Source organism: Mandrillus leucophaeus, unplaced genomic scaffold (assembly GCF_000951045.1).
Source record: "Mandrillus leucophaeus isolate KB7577 unplaced genomic scaffold, Mleu.le_1.0 Scaffold1046, whole genome shotgun sequence".
NCBI lineage: Eukaryota > Metazoa > Chordata > Mammalia > Primates > Cercopithecidae > Mandrillus > Mandrillus leucophaeus.
Window position 1 is genome coordinate 93,043 of NW_012098610.1, and position 23,180 is coordinate 116,222.

A 23,180-nucleotide genomic window follows, 5' to 3' on the forward strand; every position below is an offset into this window, starting at 1 on the left:
TGTTAAATCATTCCTTAACTTTAGCAAAAGATTTCCAGATGAGAACCAGAGACTCATAAAGGCAAAGTATCCTGTCCAAAATCTCACAATGAATTAGAGGTGGAGTTGAGACTAACTGCACTGTGTATTTGTAGAGAATGTCAAGTGGTGACCTTTGGCCTCAGTGTGCCAAAAGAAAACCAGTGGCTGTCTGAGACCCACCAATATACCAAGTGAATGTCCATTTTTTACTTGATGTTAATGAACTACAGATCTTAGTACTCAAACTGGCTTCTTGCCTCCTTCTGAGTATGGTAGCTAGGAACAGGTGGTTCCCAAGTCACTTTTTCTACCAGGCATGACTGAAACAGACAACGCCTGATGACAATAGGAATTATGAGATGACACAAGATTACTACTGTTTCCTGTTTTCTCTAAAGCCAGGGATCCAGGCAAAATAAAAAGGCATTTACAGAGTATCTGACATGTTTGTTTTGGGGCTTTGAGCAAGTCTGACCCTTCACTTTGTGTTCCATTCTATGCGAACTTCTCACTCTGTCTCAATTTCATTTTTTTTCTCTCTCTCTTTCTCTTTCTCTCTCTCACTCTCTCTCTCTCTCTCACACACACACACAAACACACACAGACACACACACACAAACACACAAGCTGTGCTTTCCTGAAGCCTTTATCTTTGCTGATGCTACACCTGCTCGTCCCACAATCCCAACCTGTACCCATCTTCTCCTGAGAAAATCTGCTCACTCTTCAATGTCAGAATGTCATCTCATAGGTTCCAGCTCCATGAAACCTTCCATGATTCCTTCAGCTGACAGCAACCTCTTCCTCCTGTGATACTTCACAGTTCTTTCCTTGTACAATTATTTAGCCTCTGTCCCTTTATGTTTAAGTTAGCATCTTGTACATTCAAGTATAAATATTTATTGAAAAAAAATAATGATCCTATTTGCTCATCACAACAACTGATATTGTTACCAGAAAGAGGTCCCAATGCAGACCCCAAGAGAGGGTTCTTGGATCTCGTTCAAGAAAGAATTAGGGGCAAGTCCATAGAGTAAAGTGAAAGCAAGTTTATTAAGAAGATAAAGGAATAAGAGAATGGCTACTCCACAGGTGGAGCAGCCCCGAGGCCTGCTGGTTGCCCATTTTAATGGTTTTTTCTTGAAGATATGCTAAACAAGGGATGGATTATTCATACCTCACCTTTTTAGATCACATAGGGTAACTTCCTGATGTTGCCAAGGCATTTGTAAAATGTCATGGCGCTGGTGGGAGCGTAACCGTGAGGACGACCAGAGGTTACTGTCATTGCCATCCTGGTTTTGGTGGGTTTTAGCCAACTTCTTTACTGCAATCTGCTTTATCAGCAAGGTCTTTATGACCCGTATCTTGTGCTGACCTCTTATCTCATCCTGTGACTTAGGATGCCTGACTGTTTGGGAACGCAGCCCAGTAGGTCTCAACCTTATTTTACCTAGCCCTTATTCAAGATGAAGTTGCTCTGGTTCAAATACCTTTGACAACATGGCAGGTAGAAAAAGGGATCAACATTCCCACTTGACAGATAATCAAGTTGAGGTTCTGAGAGATAAAGGTCACATAGTTGCTACACAGAAGACACTGGACACAAGTCTAGTCTTCTGTTTCTTCCTTTCACTCTACCTGGAAGATCAACAGTTCTAAGTTTTCTCTCTTCAATGTAACTTTGCCAAGATGATCCCAAAGCACCAAACACACACTAGATCTCCTAAAATGTTGGAAATATGGCTTGGAACCCAAATAGAAAAACTTCGGTGTGGATTCAGAGACTTACGGAGCTGGGCTGAGCTTTCTCAGGATCATCATTTTCTACAGCTAGTAATCAGCATTGCATAGCCAGAAAAGACTCTCACATGTATCTAGGACAAGTGTGTAAATATAAAAACTGTAAGTTAAGGCTAATTTTTAAAAATGAAAGCTGTGAAAGGCTTTAGGAGGCTGACACTCCTCCCCTTCTCTTGTTCATGGACTAAAGCCTCAACTGTCCACTCCAAGGGAATAATGCCTTCAAACCTCCACAGCAGTTAATATTGTCATGTCCTTAGACCCTCTTGCTGCTATTTTACCCCAGGGAATGAGCCAAGTAGCACCAGTTTAATTGTCATGTTTAGAATGAACATCCTCTGATGAAGAATTATTGGCCATCAAGAAGGCTTACCGTGAGGAACTACACACTATGCAATTGGCTTCCCAGGGTCCTCTTTCTTTTGAGGCTTGTTTGGAGTCAGAGTTGCATACTTTCCCAAAACAAATTTTGCAGCTGTCAGGAGCCAAGACAGCTGTGAAAGACTGAGATGGAATGGGCTCTGCCTCCTGCACCACTCCAAATCTCTGCCAGCACCAGTTTCCAAAACCTTTCCCACTAATGAAAGTACAAAGGGGAAAAAGTCGCGTTTGCCTTTCACAGTGCTGGCAGGACCTGGAAGCTTGGCACTTAAGTACTTCTCCTTGTTTCAATGTGTACCCTGAGTAGTTCAAAATGGGAATGACTAGAGATCAAATACGAAGCACTGGGGTAGTTTGTCTTTTCACAGATCCTCATATCTGGCCATAACTTCCCTAAGCTGTATCTAAACTGAAATCATCAACACCTGTTCTCACTGCAGCATACGATCTGAGAGAAGAGTTTCAGATTTGCAAGGTCTCAGACATGTCTTTAAAATTTCATAATACTTCTTCTTGTACCTCCCATGCTTGATGGGGCTCAGAATTGACAGTGTACATTTTCAGTAATACAGAGATGAGAAGGGTCAGAGAGGAGGTAAAGTGGCTAGGACTGGCTATGTAAATTGCCAAGGGGTGCAGTTCAAATGAAAATGTGAGACTTATAATATAAAATTATTAAAATTTCATGATGGGGATAATGGATCATGAAACTAATAGTGGGGCTTTGTGCGACACCACAGGTCACTTGCCTACAAAGCCATCCCTACTCCCTGCTTAAACAGAGACAAGAACACATTGGTGATTCTCAAATGCAAACTGTCCCTTTATTGAAAACCTAATGAGTTTAATGCTTATTATACTATAGTCCCTTATGTGCTGATAACATTGTGGAATGCTGTAGGGAGAAAAAACAAAAGTCACCAAATGATGCTAGAGAACCATTAGGAGACTTTACTAGTTTAGGTCACAAGTGCCTAGAAACAGAGAAATGATATGTGACCTTTCATCCATTTTTCAAAAGGACGCTATTTCTGTGATCCTCATTGACCTCTCCTGACAAAGTCCCAGATTGCCTTTGCCAAAGTTAACAACCCATCTTGGCTTTTTGCCATGTCTCCTGTATTCACTAGATCAGTGCATGACTGCTGCTCTAAACCCACATGATGGGATCAGAACCTTCATTGGTTAATATTTGTAAAAAAATACTTTGAAGATTAAATCCTTGGTGGGTAGAGAAAACACTAGACATGGATAGAACAAGAAATTGTGGGGTCTGGACCTCCTCCCAGAACTGCCACCACCATGCAATGTTATCTTTGACAGATTCGTGGTATCTGGGTGGCTGTACTTTCCTTTTGGTGAAATAGCAAAAGCCAAAAAAAGAGACTGTAACATCTGATGGGATTTTGCCCAGCTCCAATACTGAATTCCTGGGTTGCCTTAGAGGAAAGGTACTGACTGTTTCACCTCTTTGGCCCTCAGTATACTCCCTCAACCCAACTCCACCATTCTGTCATACACATATCTTACTCTGGAAATAATTCTTTGTAGGAAAACATACTATTATGAGGTGCATGCTTAGCAGTGCTCTCATAACCTGGCCTGGGGCTGGCATTTTGATTTTGTTTGCACAAAGAAACCTGTTTGACTGAAATCTGAAAAAAAAAAAAAAAAAACACCAGACACGGGAGAAAAATAAAAATCACAGTAGTTTTATACATATATTTGGTTTCTACGGCCAGATAACTGATTTTGTTACCATTTTCTATCCTGTTATTCTGGTGCTGTGAATGCACTAGCTAGAAGTAAAAGTTGTGGGGAACGGAGGAAGTTGATTCTGAGTTTATTTTCCCCAGGGTTTCTGAGGGAGCTCTACCCTCTCCCCTGAAAGGGAGTTGGGGCAAATCTATGTTTCTAATTCCACATTACGTGTAACTGTGGCGTGTTCAGAATATCCCTCTTTGAAACAACACTTTGAGAACAGGGAGTTGCAGCAGTGTAAGATAGTTTGTGGTTGGCTTGGGACTTTAGCCTCAACCCAAATTTGGGACTGGGAATATATCCAGTCAACTCTATGGCTAGTCTCACCTCCCTGATCAGCCACTTGGGCGGGCTGTAAGCCTGGCTAAACCAGGTCACCTCAACATTTGTGTCAGGGCAAAGGGTGGAGAAGGTGTTTCTTCAACTCCTGGCTTTTAGCTGTGCCTGGATGCCTGCATAATGTTAAAATTCAGCTGCCAGCCTTATCTTATCCACAACTAGTTGACTTTATTAAGATAATCTGATTTTAGAAGCCCCTCAGGCATAGCTTGAGGTCCTATATTGACTTAGGCCCTTGGCTCTGAGGCATTAGAGTACTGAATTGATTTCAAAGAGTCATAGAAACATAGATGGCTACCAAAGGTCTCAAACTGGCCAACTCTCAGTCTATTTCAACATGCCCTACTGAGCTAATCACTCTGTGCCAAGCCAGTACTAAGAACTGGGGGGACAAAGTGGACTGAGTCTACTCCCTGCCCTTCAGAAGCTCAAATGCTGTTTACGAAACCAGAGAAGTAAACAGATGTTTTCTATATAATGTGATTAATTATAGGCTAGAAATGAGATTGGATGCCTTGAAAGCACTGAGGGGGAGCATCCAACACAACCTAGGGGCATCAGGGAAGACTTCCTGTAAAAGAGAGCATCAGGTAGGGTTCAAAGTAGTTAGAGGGAAAACAGTGAGAAATAAATGCCAAAGAAGAAGCAGAAAAGGCAAAGGCAAGGAAGGAGGTCTCTTACAGCACTCTATGCTCAGGAAATTATGAGTCAGGGTAAGTAAACCTTAGAGTGCAAGGCTTGGAGGGATGGAAGATGAGGCTAGAGAGGAAGGTGGATGGGACCTAGCCATAGGAGTCTCAGATGCCACATTAAGAAGCTTAGCTTCTATCTAAAGCTAATGGGGACCGAGTTAGCAATTTTAAGCAGGGACAATCTGTCAGTTGAAAGATCCTTTGGAGTGCAGCAAGTGCATGAATGAATAAACAAATCTATGTCACAATTTTACTTAAAAATGTGCAATGTTTTCCAGAAGGCTACGGAATAAAGCCAGAATTCATTGGTTTGGTTCTCTACAAGCTGCTGTAACCTAAACTTCTCTTCTCAACTCACTCTCTGCTCTAGCCACACAAACCTCTTCACTCATTTAAAGCCCTAACCTTAACCCTAACCCTAACTCCAGTCACTTTGACACTAGAGAAGTTTAATTGTTATCCAGTGGGCTGTATTAGAAAGAGCACCAATGAGGGGTGAGGAGTGGAGGGTTGAGATAGGGCTTGGGATTTCAATCTACATCCTGCTGTTGACTTACTGCAGTCATCCTTTCCTATTTCTGGATTTCAGTGTCCCAAGCTGTATATTAATCTAAATGATCTTATGAAAGATTACCAATCTCCCTCCCATTTCAGATCCAAGTCTCTAGGATTATGTCAGTCATATGGTCCACATTCCTTGCCCTAGAAGGGTACAGAGGCTATGGCAAGGGAATGTACAAAGCATGTGGGTCTAGAAGAAATACCATGTCTCTGTGGTAGATGAATACTGCAAATGATATCTAAGAGACATTTCTGACTTCCTTACCCAGATTGAAAACACAGATCTTTCTCTGTGTCTCTATTTCTCTGTATCTATCTCTGTTTATATATGTGTGTGTGTGTCTATTTCTCTATTTCTGTCTCTCTCTCTTTATATATATAATATATATTTATGAAATATAAAATAAATATTTCATATTTATTAAATATTTATTTCATATATACACATATGCAGTATACATACATATATAAATCAGTGTCTCTATATATGTTACATATACTAACATATTAACATATACATTATATATAAGCATATATTTATATTATATAAATGATATAGATTTATATATATTATATAAATAATAAATATATTTAACCATACACATTTCTCTGTCTTGGTTTCTATCTCTTTATTTGGAAAATATAATATATATATATTCTGTCTTCATATAGAGACTGAGACAGAAATAGAGACACTTTTAAATAGAAACATTTAATTATATATGTATTTATATTATATATTTGTATATATGTATATTATATACATATATGTTATTATATATAATATGCATATTACATATATATAATATTTTTTTCTAATTTGGGTATCCAAAGAATGGGGCAATAGGAGGACTACAGGGGCATTTTGGGTTGCATTGGTTTGACTTTGTCTAGCCTCAGTAACACATGAAAGCCCATATAAAATATTTCACAAAATGAATCTTGTAAGTAAAACTCCATAGGATACATATTCATTCATGTCCAAAGAGATCTGCTGTCTGATATTTTCCAGTCTAGGAAAGGTAGTTATTTTTATGTGACACCAAAGTCACAATGGCACAAGTCAGGTAAGTAAAAGTATAGATAGAGAGATGGATAAGTATATGAATTAAAGATATTACCAGGACCTTTTCTAGCTGACTGGCAGCAAAGGGGAAAAGCTTAACAACGTTTACAAAAGTCATGGCTAACAGAATATGTCAGTGAGTACTTAATTTGCATGTTTTTTATTTAATGTGAAAACAGAGCTCGGGTTCTTTTCTGACTCATTTTTCAATACCTTCAAATTTGTATAACCCTATCCCATTTTCCCTTCCAGGTTGGAAAAAGTTGAATCAGTTGAGCCCAGAGAAATGAGTTGCAGGATTTCAGAGGAGAGTATGAAAATAAATAATAATGACCATTTAAAATGATAGCATTTGCACAATGCTTCACTGTTCCAATTCTCTTTTGCATAAATCATCTTGATTCTTTTAATAACCATGCTGTAGTGTATGGTCAGGGCCTTTACACATGCTATTCTCTTTGTTTTGAGAGTTTTTCCTACCTATCTTTGCCTAGTTCTACTAATGCCTCAAATCTTAGCTCTGTGGCCATTTTTTAGAGAAACCTCTAACTTCACTGTCCATAGGAAGCCTCCTTTTCATACACTAAGGGCACTGGTATCTTTCTTTGTTTCTCTTAATATAATTGCAATCTTATTATGAGTGGGCATGATTATTTAATTAGTACATCTCTATAATATAAAAATTATTGCTGAGAAGTGAGCAGGCATGGCATATAATCAGTTTTTACCAATGCAATATGAAAAAGGTGACATTTGTCACTTACTGGCTACAGCTTTTAAAAAGCAGGTGCACCTTTCCTATTCTCTCTTTGTTCTTCTCTTGCCTGGGTGTAGAAGCTTATGATGCCATAGGACAGTAGTTCTCAAACTTTATTGAGACAGGTTCATTTATAATGACAGCTTCATTGTCTGGTGAGAGTCTGTCTCTGCTTCCAAGATGGCACCTTGGACACTGCATCCTCTGGAAAGGAGAAATGCTGTGGTCTCATATGGCAGAAGGCAGACAAGCAAGAAAAGGGGATGAACTCTCTCCATCAAGCCCTTTTATAAGGGTACCTAACTTAATGCATAAGGACAAAGCCCTCAATCACCTTCCAAAGGGCACAGCTCCCAGTGTCTTTGCATTGGAGATTAAGTTTCAATGTAAATTTTAGAGGGGACAAAAACATTCAAGCCATAATATCCACCCTATGAAATAAGTATTCATTCTTTACAATGCAGCCATAAAATAGGAACAAGATTATGTCCTTTACAGGGGCATGGATGGAGCTGGAAGCGATTATCCTCAGCTAACTAATGCAGGAACAGAAAACCAAACACTGCATGTTCTCACTTATAAGTGGGAGCTGAACCATGAGAACACATGGACACATGAGGGGAACAACACACATTGGTGCCTGTTGTGGGGGTTGGGGGAGCATCAGGAAGAACAGCTAATGGATGCTGGGCTTAATACCTAGGTGATGGGTTGATCTGTGCAGCACACCACCATGGCACACATTTACCTGTGTAACAAATCCACACATCCTGCATATGTACCCTGGAACTTAAAATAAAAGTTGAAGAAAAAAATAAATAAGTGTTGATTCTGTGTTTTACAAGATATTTGTTGGGGGTCTGCTACCTGCCAGGCACAGTGTATGTAAGGTATTTCTAGCCTCTTTATAATAATGAGAAAACTGAAAAAAATATATAAATATATATATATGTATATATATATACACATACACACACACACACACAGAGAGAGAGAGAGAGTAAGGTAAAGGGATTTAAGTTCACAGAGCTAAAAATGACTAATCTAGAGTTCCAACTCATGTCTATCATTCTACATCCAAGGTTCTCTCTATTACATGCTGTATAGAGTGAGCAATATCAGCAAGTGAAACATGAACAAAAGTAAGCATTGTATATTTTTTAATTGAAATAAATTTCATTTCCATGTATTTGGGAAAATTCATGGTACATTAGTACATTACTGGGATCACTGGCAATATGATCAGCCAAAATTTATTGAACACCAATTGTTTGCTGGATAGTAAGGATGTATACAAAATATCAATAACATTAGGCATACTCTGCTAAGTGCCAAGTGAGTGGTAGAAGTGTTCCAGGTCTTCGGAGAAGGACAAGAGCACTGTGAGATGGAGTGGATCTGGTATGCTTCACAGAAAATGTAAACTTTGAGCTGAGCCTTCGAAGACAGGTAAGAGTCTAATAAAAGGAGCAGGAAGAGGAAGAAGGGCATTTCAAGGAGAAGAAATAATGTGAACAAAAGCTTCCCAAGGTGTTGAAAATCCAGGTCGGGCATCGCTGGTTTTGGACCAATAGTCCAATACAGATACAAACTTCTGAACAAAATGTGGTAAGTGAAAACACAGCTGGTTTTAAGGATTGAAAAGAGTGATAAACAGGTATGAGAGTGGGAGACAAAGGTCCTGAACTGAGTTACTGAAAGTAACAGCACTTTATAAACTGCAAAGCACAATACACATAGAAGTGATTAAAAAACTATTGCTGTTGTTGTTATTGCTATCTACCACTGAGTAAATGGTTTTATTTAATAATCATTGAGTTTCATCATTGAATGGTGGTTATTTCTATAAACCAATCAAAGGCATAACCTCTGTCCAGAAAGACTTTGAAAACAGAATATACAAATGGAAAACTTTCTTTCATTTCAGCTTATTGGAAGTTTAGAAGGGCCTGAGTCAGCAGGTGGGTGACTTGAGGCACTGTAAATCCTTCACACTTAAGGTGAGCTTCTTGGAGGAAATGGGTTTGGGAAAGGTAAATTTTGATCAAGGAAAAATAAAATTTGACAGAATGAGCCAGCAATATTAATGATTGTCTCTCACTTTGGACAGCATTTCGATCTCTTTGGTGACTTGTATGCATTCATTTTCCTCCCATTCCGACTCTGTGAAATGAGGGGAACTGATATTGCAATTCTATATGAATGCAGTCTTGAGGGCTATGGAGCCAAGATGCCTGGGTTCAAATACCAGCTATGTAAGTTCCCAGCTGTGAGAAGTTACACCTCTCTGAACCTCAGAGAGAAAGAATAATCCCTACTTTGCAGAATTCTCATGAGGATTAAATAAAATATGTATATATAGGGCCTAAGGTGTTCCTCAAATATAATTTCTTGTTTGCTTCCCTGACAATATAGAGTATAAGTTTGAGAGTCAGAGAAGATATGAGTCCAAGTGAAGAAAATTAATTTATTCATTCAACAAACTGCAATTGAGTTCCTCCTAAATGTCTAGCTTGGTGAAAGGGGCCAGAGATAAGAGCAATAAACAAAGCATACAGGATCCTTATTTTTGTAGAGTGAACAGGCTAGGTCTTTTTGACATATACCTGCTTTGTACCTGTAATATTTAATTCAACTGATCCTCAGTTTCCTCAATGGAAGAATAGTCATTGCCCAACATACTTTATAGGGAAGTTGTGAAGATCAGATTAGATAACACACAGAAGAATTCTTATAAACAGTATATTACTATACTGATGAAATTATTAGTAGCTGTGTTCCTATTTGATCCCAAGGGCAGGGGAGCTAAAAGGCATGGGTTGCTAGCTGTAGGTACCAGAGAGCATCTTATTACAGAATCCTGACCAGGAGTCTGATAAGACTGAAGGATATGAGAATGTCATCAACAGCATTAGCCCAGTTGCTGGTGGTATCCAGGCACTTTGTACAGCCGGGAAGGTGTACTTCTGTAATGGTGAAGGAGAAAACCTTTGTCTTTTGAGCCTCCAGTCATTACTTCTTGTACTCAACTTTCCTGTTTTCCCTGACCAGAAGCCCACATTTTCATTGCCTTCCAAATGTTCTCCTTGTTCCCCTCTCTAAGTAAATATGCTCTAAGGAAATGATCAGGTCAATTCAATCGTACTGATGTGCCAATGACTGCAAAAATTTTATAGGTGACCACTCTTAAGGAAAGGGGCATTGAATTGAAGGCTTAGCCTTACAACAAACAGAAAATTAATGGTAGTATTCTGGGGAATATCAATAAAGCTCAAGTTCCTTGGAAATCATACCAGGTGGATGAAGGCTGTTGCCACTATGGGATACTTAAAATAGAAAAAACATAAAATGTCACAGCTAAAAGACTTCTCATATTATGTTCCCTAGAACAGTAGTCATTCATCTATTCTTCTGTAAAGGAAGAAGATGACGAAGTGTTTATCATTATCTCTGGAAATGCCGTTTAGCAGCCTCAAAGCATAGATATTTTATGGATCATTGATAGGGTTAAGAGAGAAAACAGATCTATTGATATACACAGAAAAACTCATCTTTAAATCTCACTAATAAGGTCCTAGGCTGTAGTAGTTCTCAAAAATGTGTACTTTCTGACTCTGTAAATGAAATCTATTTATTTGATTGTCTTCTCAGAAACTCCCGTTTAAGGAAACTATCCCTCAATTTTTCCAAAAGGAACCCCCTCATTTACATGGTTACTGAGGTCTAAGATGTTCCTACAATGAGATTCCACTCTATGGTGCTAATTAATTGGCGAAAATGTGGACATCTGATCCAAGCTTGTACAATAAGTCCTCACTTGGACTTTTGGACCAAGAGATTTCAGCTTAGTTTGGTTCTTAATTTGAGTTTAGCACTGTTAGCAATGGCCATTTTCTCCCATGTGGACTTAGAATAAAGAAAGTGGTCAGTGGAGAGAAGACAAGACATGCCAAGAGAAGTAGAGACAATGGAGGGAGAGAAAGAGTCCTGAAAGCATTCAGTCCCTATTCCAATGGCATCTGAGGCTCAGTAGAATTCTTGTTCTGTGAGACATCTTTGTAGGCTTAGTTACAACCAGATCTGTAGGCTAAGTTATGACATTTTTCTTTTTGCTTAAGTGAACTCAACTGGGCTTCTCTTGCAACCAGGATTCCTAGTTAATAAAACTCCATATTTATGAAAACCAATACAAGTCATTAATGATCTTTTACATTCACACAATCTTACTATTATACAAGTATTTTCTTCTTTGATTTGTGTTATTACTTGTTCACATATGATTTTCTAATGGCAGAAGTTGTAGGCCAGGTGCTATTTCCATCGTTAAGAAACCTGTAGAAACTGAGGCACAAAGCAACTCAAATATTTATCAGGTATCAATATCAGAGCTAAAACACATATTAAGGTATTATGATTTTAGATTGTTCATAACTTTTGTTGTCTCAGTCCAGTGTGGAACATCTTGACTTTGACCTAGTAATTATCACAGATAAAGATGGCAGGTCAAAGAAGTCAAAATGTTCCCTCTAACCAACTAAAGCCAATGCCATAGTATTTGAGCATAGCCATTCTGAGCCCAAGGTGGTTGAGACATTCATGCAATATGGCATACAGTAGTTCAGAGAGCACAAGCTGTGGAGTCAGAAGATATCTGAACCTTGAGCTGGGCACAGTGGCATGTGCCTGTAGCCCCAGCTACTTGGGAGGCTGAGGCAGGAAAATTGCTTGAGCCTAAAAGTTTGAGTCCAGGCTGGGCAATATAGCAAAACCCCATCTCTTAGAAAAAGTGAAAATAAAGAATAAGGAAGTTGGTTGAATCTTGTCTTTACCACACATTTTCAAACTGTGTGGAATTGAGCAAGCCATTTAAACTTTACGAGCCTCAGTTTCCTCATCTATGAAATGAGATTAAAAATACCTTCTTGGAGTGGCAGCAGTAGCTGCAGTTGCAAGTGTCCAGGCTCTGGGCTAGGGCAGTGATGGCATCATCTTTTGCCCAGGCACATAGGGAGGCCAGGATTGGGATTTGGAGGATGCAGTGGACTATGGGAACAGTCTGGAGTCTGAGGAACTGGAGTTTGAGGAGTTGCTGCTAAAGCCGGAGCCTGAACCAGACCCCAAAAGAGGAAGCCTTGGTCCTGAATCAGGAGCCTCTGGCAGTCAGGATGAGAAAGAGGAGCCAGGACTATTCATGGATGATCTGGGGTATGGTAGCATTGAGGACCCGGAGCTCAAATAAGGAAGACAGAGGAAGAAGCTGAAAAGCTTTGGGAGCCACAGAATGAAGTAGACAAGCAGATGAATATAAGTCTACCTCTAGACAATGCTAGCTCAGTGATCATCCACTGAGGAGAAGATGAAGGCTGATGTCGCTTCCATCTATGTTGGCAATGTGAACTACTATGCAACAACAGAAGTGCTAGAAGCACACTTTTGTGGTTGTGGTTCAGTCAACAGTGTTACCATACTCTTCGGCTAATTAGAGGCTATTCCAAGGGGTTTATATAGACAGAGTTCTGAAACAAAGAGTCAGTGAGGACTTCCTTGGTCTTTCTACATAGAGAAAGAAAAATCGATGATCCTCAAATAAACGAACAGACCAGGCATCAGCACAACAGACAGGTTTTCCAGGAGCCCTGGTTCCTGGACTACAAACTACAACAGTTCCAGCTCTTAGTTCTACAGTGGTTTTAGCAATAGGCCCTGAGGTTGAGCTGCAGGGGCCAGGCTAAAATAATATAATATTCCCCTTACTGAAAATGAAGTGTATATTGGGAAAAAGAGAAAGGAAGAGAAAATGAATTAGAAAAATGAGAAGCAGATGAAAAAAGGAAAAACCTCCCCAGCTGAACTCATAAAGTGTATTAGGATTAGATGGGGGGGTGGGGGGAGGAAGCTTTGAAAAGTCTAAACTGCTGTATCTGTACCAGTTGTTCTGATATTTCAACAAAATAGAAGTTTATTCCATGAATGTTGAAAAATGATGACTTCGATTCTTCACTTTATATTATGAACTTTTCGAGAGCGTGTTTAGCACATAGTAGGTGCATTTTGACTAAGAGAAAAGGCCCACACAGATGACATACAAATATCATTTAGTAGTTAAGATAACATAAGCTCTAGAGAAAAGTTCAGGGGTTCCAATCCTGATTTTATTACTTATTACCTGTATGACTTTCAACAAGTTGCTATATTCTCTGAGCTTCTCTTTCTTCATCTGTAAAATAAAATTAATAATAGTACCTTTCTAATAGGATTGTTGTGAGGATTCAGTTCATTCACATAAAGCAGTTAGAAGAATGGCTGAGTTCATGTTCATATTAAGTGAGTTAGTTCATGTGAGGCTCTTAGAAGAATGGCTAGGCCGGGCACGGTGGCTTACGCCTATAATCCCAGCACTTTGGGAGGCTGAGGCGGGTGGATCAACTGAGGTCAGGAGTTCGAGACCAGCCTGGCCAACATAGTGAAACTCCATCTCTACTAAAAAGACAAAAATTAGCCAGGCATGGTGGTGCACGCCTGTAGTCCCAGCTACTCGGGAGGCTGAGCCAGGAGAATCACTTGAACCTGGGAGGCAGAGGCTGCAGTGAGCCAAGATTGTGCCACTGCACTCCAGCAACCTGGGCGACAGAGCAAAACTCCATCAAAGAAAGAAAGAAAGAAAGAGAGGAAGAGAGAAAGAGAGAAAGAGAGAAAAGAAAGAAAACAAGAAGACAAATGGCTAGCACATAGTCAGTGTATAATAAATGTTAGCTGCTGTAATAGTCCATCACTTACATCCTATAATAGATAATAGAAGCACAACCTAGTTATTCCCTGATAAGGTCCTTTCATTTCAATCTGAACACACAAACTAAAAGTCCTTGCAATATTGTATTCCTTTTGTGTCCATATCGCTGTCCTGGCTTGCCATCTTTGATAGGAACTGCTTTTAACAGCTTTGCATCCAAATTTTCTGGACACTGCCATAATGCACACAATTACATTTTGGCCAGCATTGAAAAGCAGGTGACTAAGGGATGATAATGCTGAATGGGAGACAAAGGAGCTGTTTCTGATAAGCTAGTATTTGATTGTTGTATTTGAATATGCTTTAGTCCCAGATTAAGTTGATTCAGGAAAGAATATAGCCAGAATTGGTATTCTATGAAATTCTATGCGAATGTAATCAGTTTTGGTCTGTTGAAAAATACTGTTTGTTTTTCTCCATGGCTTTGATCATAATAATTCAAACTTTTAGTATACAAAAGCTTGAATCATCTATCTAAATAAAGTAACAGATTTTCAACTGACAAATACCAAAGCACTGTTTGTGACTCATTAGGTATAGGAATTTCTGCTGATAACCCTGTACTTTCCAAAATATGAGAGAATAACGCCCCTTCTTTTTATTTAAGTTGCATTTTTACTTGGCCAGAAATTAAGGAAACTTCTGACGTTCACAAGTTGATTCATGATATTCTAAGTAGTTATCTGCCCTGGATCAGGGTGAAACTAAGGGGGCTGGGGACATTTCCTCAGGGGCTTCTGAGATATGTCAAACTTCTCTGTTAGGCATGTAGAGGAAGGCATTAGCAAGGAATTGTAGGATTCCACCTACAACACATCGTCAGTGCTATCACCATGTGACTTCACTGTCACCCATTCCCAGAGGCAGCTGCCAGGAAATTAGTACAAATAATTTGTCCTTATGTCAAGATAGAGCCAGTCCAACCCTAACCAAAGTTTTCAGTTAGCAACAAATAATTTGTATCTCTGGGGTCAGGGATCACTTGCTGAGTGTGGCTAATTTCTTAAAACCCTGGTGTGGAAAAAAGAATTCTGACAAAGGAGAATGCGTGTCCCATATTTCTCTGCATCTGAATAGCTAAACGACCTTGGGTGAGTCACTCAAGCTTTCAGAGGTTCAGGTTCCTCTTCTCTGCAACAGAGCTAATAGTGCATGCCGTGCTTAACTCCAAAAGTCTCTATGAAAATTGACTGAGGTATTACATGCAAATGTTCTTTGTCTACCACAATGTCTCCTACAAAAGTCAGGTGGTATCACTGCTGCCAGAGAGTGAAGGTGCAAAGACAGCGTGAAGGCACTCCTCCTCATCATTTGTATTATTTCACCAGAGAAGTAATACGGATATGATAGCAATCATTTAGTACCTTTGAATTCTACAGCGAGGTTCTGTTACTGTGAAAGATAGCACTCGCCTCAATTGCATCTTTGGCCTTATGCCGATTTCCCCAGAATACTCCATTCTTAAAGGCCCAAAGGTGACATATGTTCTTTGATTCATGGTCATTTTCCCTTTTGGCAGCTACTGAGTCCCACTTCAGTACCTGGTGGAGCCTAAATGAATATGAGCCAAGATTCCCAGTATTTTGCCATCTACAAATATACGTTTTGCAGCAAAGAATACTGCCAAGGACATTTCTAGAATAGACTGGGATAGAGCTTTTTTCCTGGGGAAGAGTGAAATGTGGGTGGGGAGGAAGAGGGACCTTGCTAAACTAATTTTCAACTGTTGACCTCTGCTTCACATGTTTTGAAATCTTTTAAATGTGGAGTTTAAACTTTGAATCCCAAATGTTATCCCTGGCACCTGAACTTGGGGTCAAATATCCTTAGGCATTTTGAAAAGCAAATAGCACTACACAGATGATACCAGTAATTAACTGTTGCCTAATGCCCGGGAAGCAACATGACAGTCAGTTTTGTGTCAAACAGACCAGGCTTCAACCTTCAACTCTGTCTCAATATCGTTACCTTTAAAATGGGAATAATAACAAACAATAATATTTCACTTGGAAAGCTATTATAACAATTACACAATATACATGTTGTCACATAATAGACAGTTAAAATAATCTTTATTATGCATTTTCTTTGCATTCATCATATTACTAAGCTTTTCACAACAAATCATCAAGAAAGAAGTTATTATCTCCATTTTAGAAAAAAAGTAAAATGAGGTTTAAAGTGGTTAAGTGATTAAGACAGAGGTCACATGGCATATAAATAAGAATGGAAATTATTTTTATTTTTCATCAAATGTAACTGTACAACTCTGTTACAAAATGCCTTGCTATAACAAAGATTCAATAACGTCCCTGCTTACCTAATGTCTGGTTCTTATATTATGGATGAACAGAGCACCACACTATAACATCAGAGAGGTAGTTGAAGTACATTGGTAAGAGATCAGTTGCTTTCTAATAGAACACCTAGGTTCATAGTACTGGCCCTGCCTCTGATTAGCTGGCTAACCTTGGGCAAATTATTTCTGAGCCTCAATTAGCCCCTCTATAAAGTAGGAATAAAACTGCTTGGTTTCTTACGCAAAAATGTGTAATTATCAATGTTCTGCAATGCCAGTATATCACAGTGGGTTGCCAGTAAGTTATCATTAGAAGTAAAACGGCAGAAGTATAGACAAACCTCTCTCTTTCTTATGTAACTTTTGTAACATATTTACATTTATTTATTTATTTATTTATTTATTTATTTATTTATTTATTTTTTAGATGGAGTCTTGCTCTGTCACCCAGGCTGGAGGGCAGTGGTGTGATCTCTGCTCAGTGCAACCTCCACCTCCCGAGCTCAAGTGATTCTGCTGCCTCTGTTTCCTGAGTAGTGGGATTAGAGGTGTGCACCACCATGTCCAGCTAATTTTTGTATTTTTAGTAGAGACGGGGTCTCACCATGTTAGTCAGGCTGGTCTCGAACTCCTGACCTCGTGATCCGCCTGCCTTGGCCTCCCAAAGTGCTGGGATTACAGGCGTGAGCCAACGAGCCCTGCTGCATTTATATATAATATTGTATACCTATATTTGTATACCTATAAATATAATATTGTATACCTATATTTTGGTTAAACAAAACGTGTAGAGCTCTTAGTCCCAGTGTCTAGCAGAGTGCCTGGCATACAGTGAAAATTTCCACTTATTTGTTAACAAATTTAAAAAATGAAAATGAAGGAATGGCAATGCACAAGGTGGGAGATACGGCCTGGTGGAGGGGAAAGATTTATTTCTGTATCTATAGATCTCTATCTATAAAATTAGAATACATATCTGGTTGTGATAAGTATTTTAAAAGAGATAGAAATAAAGTACTATATAATTTAATTATGATTAATCAATTTAGAGAAGAATTCCCAATATTGAATCCCAAAGAATTCAACATTTGGGCTGTTGTTTGAAAGATAAGTTGAATTTGGTCATGAAGGAAGTGAGGGGGGATAAAATTTCAGTAAACGGTAACAGCAAGGTCCAAAGACAGTCAGGTCTTCAGTAGTGTGGAGTATATTCAGAGGGAGCCCAAGATGTCTGATGTGGCTAAAAAGATTGGTGGTTGGTAGGAGGAAGAGGTGTCAGAAGAGACTGTAAAGAAAAATTGAAACTTGATTGTGATGGACTTTAAAGACTAGGCTATGGGACTTGCACATGAATCTGCAGGCCAGTGGTTGCAGACTGGCAGCCCACAAACTGATTCTTATCAACAGACATGTGTTGTTTGGCCTGCAGAGGTTTGGCCTGCATGATTTTAAACCATCTGAATTAGTAGCCATCATTTTCAAAAATCAAGAGATGCCACATTAAAATATGAAATACTGCTGTTCTTGAAGATAATGAAATATCTGGAACATTGAGGCCACATTCCTGACTGACAGCAATCAGTTGGAGCTGCATAGTGGCTGCCCACTTTACATGGGGCATCTGCTCCCTAGTCGATTACAGCTGCCACCACTCCCATTTATCTCTCTAATACCAAACTCTTTTCACTCATTTTTTTGTTACTTAAGAGACATTTGGGTTTGAAACCCCAGATGCAGGTAATTGAAGGTTATAGAGCAGAGGACAGATGCTATCAGAGTTGTCTTTTAAGGAAGAACTCTCTGTTCTCATTTTGTTGAGGATAGCCTGGAAGAGGGCAGCCAGGGGAGAAGTCAGCGCTGGAGCTATGAGAAAGGATAAGATGAGATGAAGGCTTCAACACTGAGGACAGAAAGAATATTGAGATGAGAAAGTAGTCCTTTATAAGCATCTATATAAGCAAAGGAAATAGCAGATGTCCACAAATCAGCAGAGGCAAGAACTCTGAAAGTTTATTCATAAGCCCCTCTTTTCATCTCCAACCTAGTTCAAATGTAATTATTTAAATTGTTCTTCACTCTCCTTCCTGGATCATAAATGAACTCCTTAAAGACAGGGTCCACAGTGTCCCATTCATCAGTGAATTCCAAGTGCCTAGCACAGAGCCTGGCAAATAGTAAATGCTTAACAAATATTGGTTCAGTGCATGAATTGGAGTGATTCTCTACTTTGTTCATAAGTTGAAAAAAGGTTTATTACATTCCTAAATATGCTGAAATCACAGGACATTTGGCAAACCCCTAAAACCAAACTCCCAGTTTGGAAACAGAATTGTAATTCTGTGGAAATAAAATCCATTCATTTATTCAAAAAATATTTATTAAACAATGACCATGTCCCACACCAGGCTGAGTCCTAAGGAATCAATGATGAACAAAAACCAACATGATTCCTGCTCTTAGGAAACACACAGTTCAGTGAGGAAAACAGATTGTCAGAAGTCCTCTAACAGAGAAATACTGGGTGCTATTAAAATATATTAAAAGGTGAGTGGGTGAGGGACTTGAGCTAGCCTAGGTGGTTCAGGAAGTCTTCCCCGATGTGCTGATATGCATAGGCATTAACTAGATAAATAGAAGGATGAACCAACATTGCAGGTAGAGGGAACAGGATACGCAAAGGCAGGAAGGATTATGGGGTCATTGGAGGAACTGAATAAAGGCCAGTGTGAGTGACTCTCAGAAAATAGGAGAAAAGGTGTATGAGGTGAGATCAGAGAGGCAGATCATGTGGGGTATGGTTAATGTTTTGGACTTTTCTATTAAGAGCAATGGGGAGCCAGTGACAGGAGTAAGTAGGGAAATAATATGACCAGATTAAACTTTCTAAAAAAACCCTCTATACAAATATATATTAAGAGTTAATTATTGATAAAGATTCAAAGGCAACAAAGTGGAGAGAGAATAGTATTTTAAAAAAAATGGTGCCAAAACAATAGGACACCTGTATAAAAAGTTGAGTATCTGTCTACAAAACTTAACTCAAAATGGATCACAGACCTAAATGTAAAACTGACAGCTATACAACTTCTAGAAGAAAACACAGATGAGAATCTGTGTGGTCTAGAGTTTGAAAATGATTTATTAGATCTCACACCATAATCTATAAGTGAACAAAGTGATGAGCTGGATTTCATCAGAATTTAAAATGTTTGTGCTTCAAAAGACACTGGTATGATAATGAAGACAAACTACAGATAAGATATTGTTAAATCATATTTCTGATAACGAATTGTGTTCAGAATACGTAACTTAAAACCCCCATAATAAATTACAAGTAGCCCAATTTAAAAAAACAAAAAAAAAGAGAGAAAAAATTTGCACTCTTCATCAAAGAAAGTATACAATTGTAAAATAAGCACAATGAAAAATGTTCTGCATCTTTATTCATGGGATAAATGAAAATTAAATGGGAAAGACGCCTCTGATTAGAATACTAAAATTAAAAAGACTGACCATAGCAAGTATTGGTGAGATGGAAATGTAAAATGGTACAATCACTTAGAAAGATGATTTGGAAGTTTCTTACACAAGTAGGTATATACCTACCCTGTGACTCACCCATTCTGTGGCTAAGTATTTACCTGAAATGAAAGATGAAATGAAAGAATACATCCATACAAAGACGTTTATACAAATATTTATAGCAGCTTTATTTGTAGTAGCCCCAAACTGAAAAGAACCCAAATGTTCATAAAAAGTGTGGATAAACAGAGTGTGGTACAGCAATGCAATAGAATACTACTTAGCAATAAAGAAGAATGAACTAGTGATATACATAACAGCTTAAATGTATATCAAAGGCATTGTACTCAGTGAAAGATGCAAGTCAAAAAAAAAAAAAAAAAAAGAGTACCTGCCGTTCATTTTCATTGATATAAAACTCTGGAAAGTGAAAAACAGTCTATACTGACCGAAAGCAGATCACTGGTTGCCTGAGGAGGAGTATGGGAGAGGTGGAGGGAAAATGTACAAAGTGGCACAATAGAAACTTTTGGAATCATAGATATGTTCACTATCATGATTGAATGATGGTTTCATGAGTGCATGCGTGTATCAAAAATGATCAATTTATGCAACTTTAAATATGTGCAGCTTATTGTATATATCAATTATACCTCAGTACAGCTATTAAAAAAAAACCCTCTGCACAATGCAGAACTGATTCTAGGAAAGAGTGGAAGGAGGTTGACTGTTTACAGTGCTCCAGGTGGAAGAGAACGGTGCCTTCTGGAAGTGAACTAGGTTGGCAACAGCAGAGATGAAATAAGTGGGCAGATGTGTGAGATACTTAGGAAATAAAACCCTATGGTCACCATTTTCCAAAGGTCAGCTCATCCTGGCTTTCCAGAGCAAAGATCTAGGGAAGACTTCATTAATAAATCCCTCTTGAAGTTGCAGAGGAAGCTTATAGCAGAAACTTACTCTCCACCTGACTAATCTGAGAGAACACCTCTGGTTCCATTTGATTACTAAAAAACTGCAAAGAAGAACAGGAGGAGAAAGAAGAAGAAAGCTGGTACAAACGGTGAACTTATATAATATTATTCAATAATTGTCTCTTGTTCTTAAAAGCAATGGGAAGAAAATAAGATTTGAGCTAGAAGATCACAGCTCAAAATCCAAATAAAGTATGTGGCCCTAATATGCTTACAGTAGTTAACTTTTCCTGATAATGTTATAATTGTTGACAGCACCATCTTTAAAAATAAAAATAACATAGTGATCCTTCAGATTTGTTGAATGCTTTCCTGTTTACAAGTTTGTACTATACACATTACGTCTTTTAAATGATACACTAGCTTTCTGAAGGTAGCTTATATTGGCAACACTTTTCAGATGTGGAAACTGTGAAGACAATGTTGGTGATGTGGAAACAACATAAACTTCGGAGTCTTTCAGACCCGGATTTGAATGTCAGACTGCTTTTTATTCAGAGTAACTTCAGAGCATTATTTCTCACCTTAATTTTTTTCAGGTCTCTTAGTGTCTGTATGTCCTCCTCACTCCTGTGTTTGTTGTTCATTCAGTGATTTTTGCACCTTCCTTCACTGTTAATCTGTAGACAAATAGTTCTCCTGACTCTGAGACCTATGTTAATTCCATTCTACCATCCTGCCAGCCCACTCAATTCCTATTGAGCAATGCTAGTTGAAAGTTGTGGTGGGATTAAATGTTGCAATGAGTATTCAAATAAGGTTGAAGTATCTATGCATTCTATTTACATATGGTTGAGGTATATTCAAGGAAGGCTGTAGCCATTAAAACCTCAGGGAACAATTTTTCACCTCCTCAGGTGAAAGGGTCTTCAGGCCTTTGTGTTCTGGAAGGTTCATTTATAGCCATTTCCCAAATAACATTGAGACTGATGAGTCTAGAGTCTAGCTCAAATGGCAATGGGCTGGAAGACTAGTTTAGTTTTTACTAATGTGGAACATAGAACAAAATTATGTCCTTGTTTCAGCCTGCTCATCTGTGAAGTAGAGCCTATCATATCCAGTCTCCCTTGCCTTTAGGTTTGAGTTACCTTCTTTGGTCAAGGTAAGTAAATGCCTATGATGTTTTGCTGTGCACAAGATAAAGCTACAACAAAGCTACAACCCGTCTTTTCTCTGTAGAAGACTGCAAAAAGCGAAAGAGACCCAGGCAAAAATCTCGGAATGACTTTTGGAACAGACAGCCTCCCCAGAATCAGAAGTCAAAGGAATTTAAAACATAGGGAGGCCCAGGGTCTCTACTGACATAAAAGAAAGCCGTTTTCGTTATAGGCTTACTTTTACATTTTCTCTCTCTTTCCATTCCCACCTGCCTCTCCACCTTTACACAGGGCTTATGGGACCTCCTCCACAAAAGAGCAGTTGCAATAACCCACATCATCCTCCACGCCTGGCTGTCCATCAAGAGGCGAAAAGCAGCCCTATATAGGTTCTATCCTTGGATAGTTCCGGTTGGAAAGTTTAAAATATGCAAAGGCAACTTGGAAAAGCAAGCGGCTGCATACAACACAAACCTTTGCAAAGCTCTGCACAAAATTGAGGGCCTATGTGTACATGGCAAGTGTTTTTAGTGTTTGCGTGTTTACCTGCTTGTCTGGGTGGTTTTGCCTTTGCAAGTCTGGATGATAAATGCATGGTTAAAGGCAATTCCAGACAGGAAGAAAGGCAGAGAAGAGGGTAGAAATGACCTCTGATTCTTGGGGCTGAGGGTTCCTAGAGCAAATGGCACAATGCCACGAGGCCCGATCTATCCCTATGACGGAATCTAAGGTTTCAGCTAGTATCTGCTGGCTTGGTCATGGCTTGCTCCTCAGTTTGTAGGAGACTCTCCCGTCTGCACGCTCTTATCAGTCCTGAAAAGAACCCCTGGCAGCCATTAGGAGCAGGTACTCCTATCGTCCTTTTCCTCCCTCCTCCTCTACACCCCGTTGGTTTTTTAGATTGGGCTTTGGAACCAAATTTGGTGAGTGCTGGCCTCCAGGAAATCTGGATCTCTGGCGCTTAAAGCTTGGTTTAGCAAAGCAGGAGCTATTCAGGAAGCAGGGGTCCTCCAGGGCTACAGCTAGCCTCTCCTGCCCTCGCCCACGCTGCGCCAGCACTTGTTTCTCCAAAGCCACTAGGCAGGCGTTAGCGCGCGATGAGGGGAGGGGAGAAAAA

General features: G+C 39.2%; 1 pseudogene; it reads left to right on the forward strand.

Annotated features, from left to right (window-relative positions):
* The first annotated feature begins 9,399 nt into the window (after window positions 1–9,399).
* LOC105540084 lies at window positions 9,400–12,860 on the forward strand (annotated as a pseudogene).
* The last annotated feature ends 10,320 nt before the right edge of the window (window positions 12,861–23,180 follow it).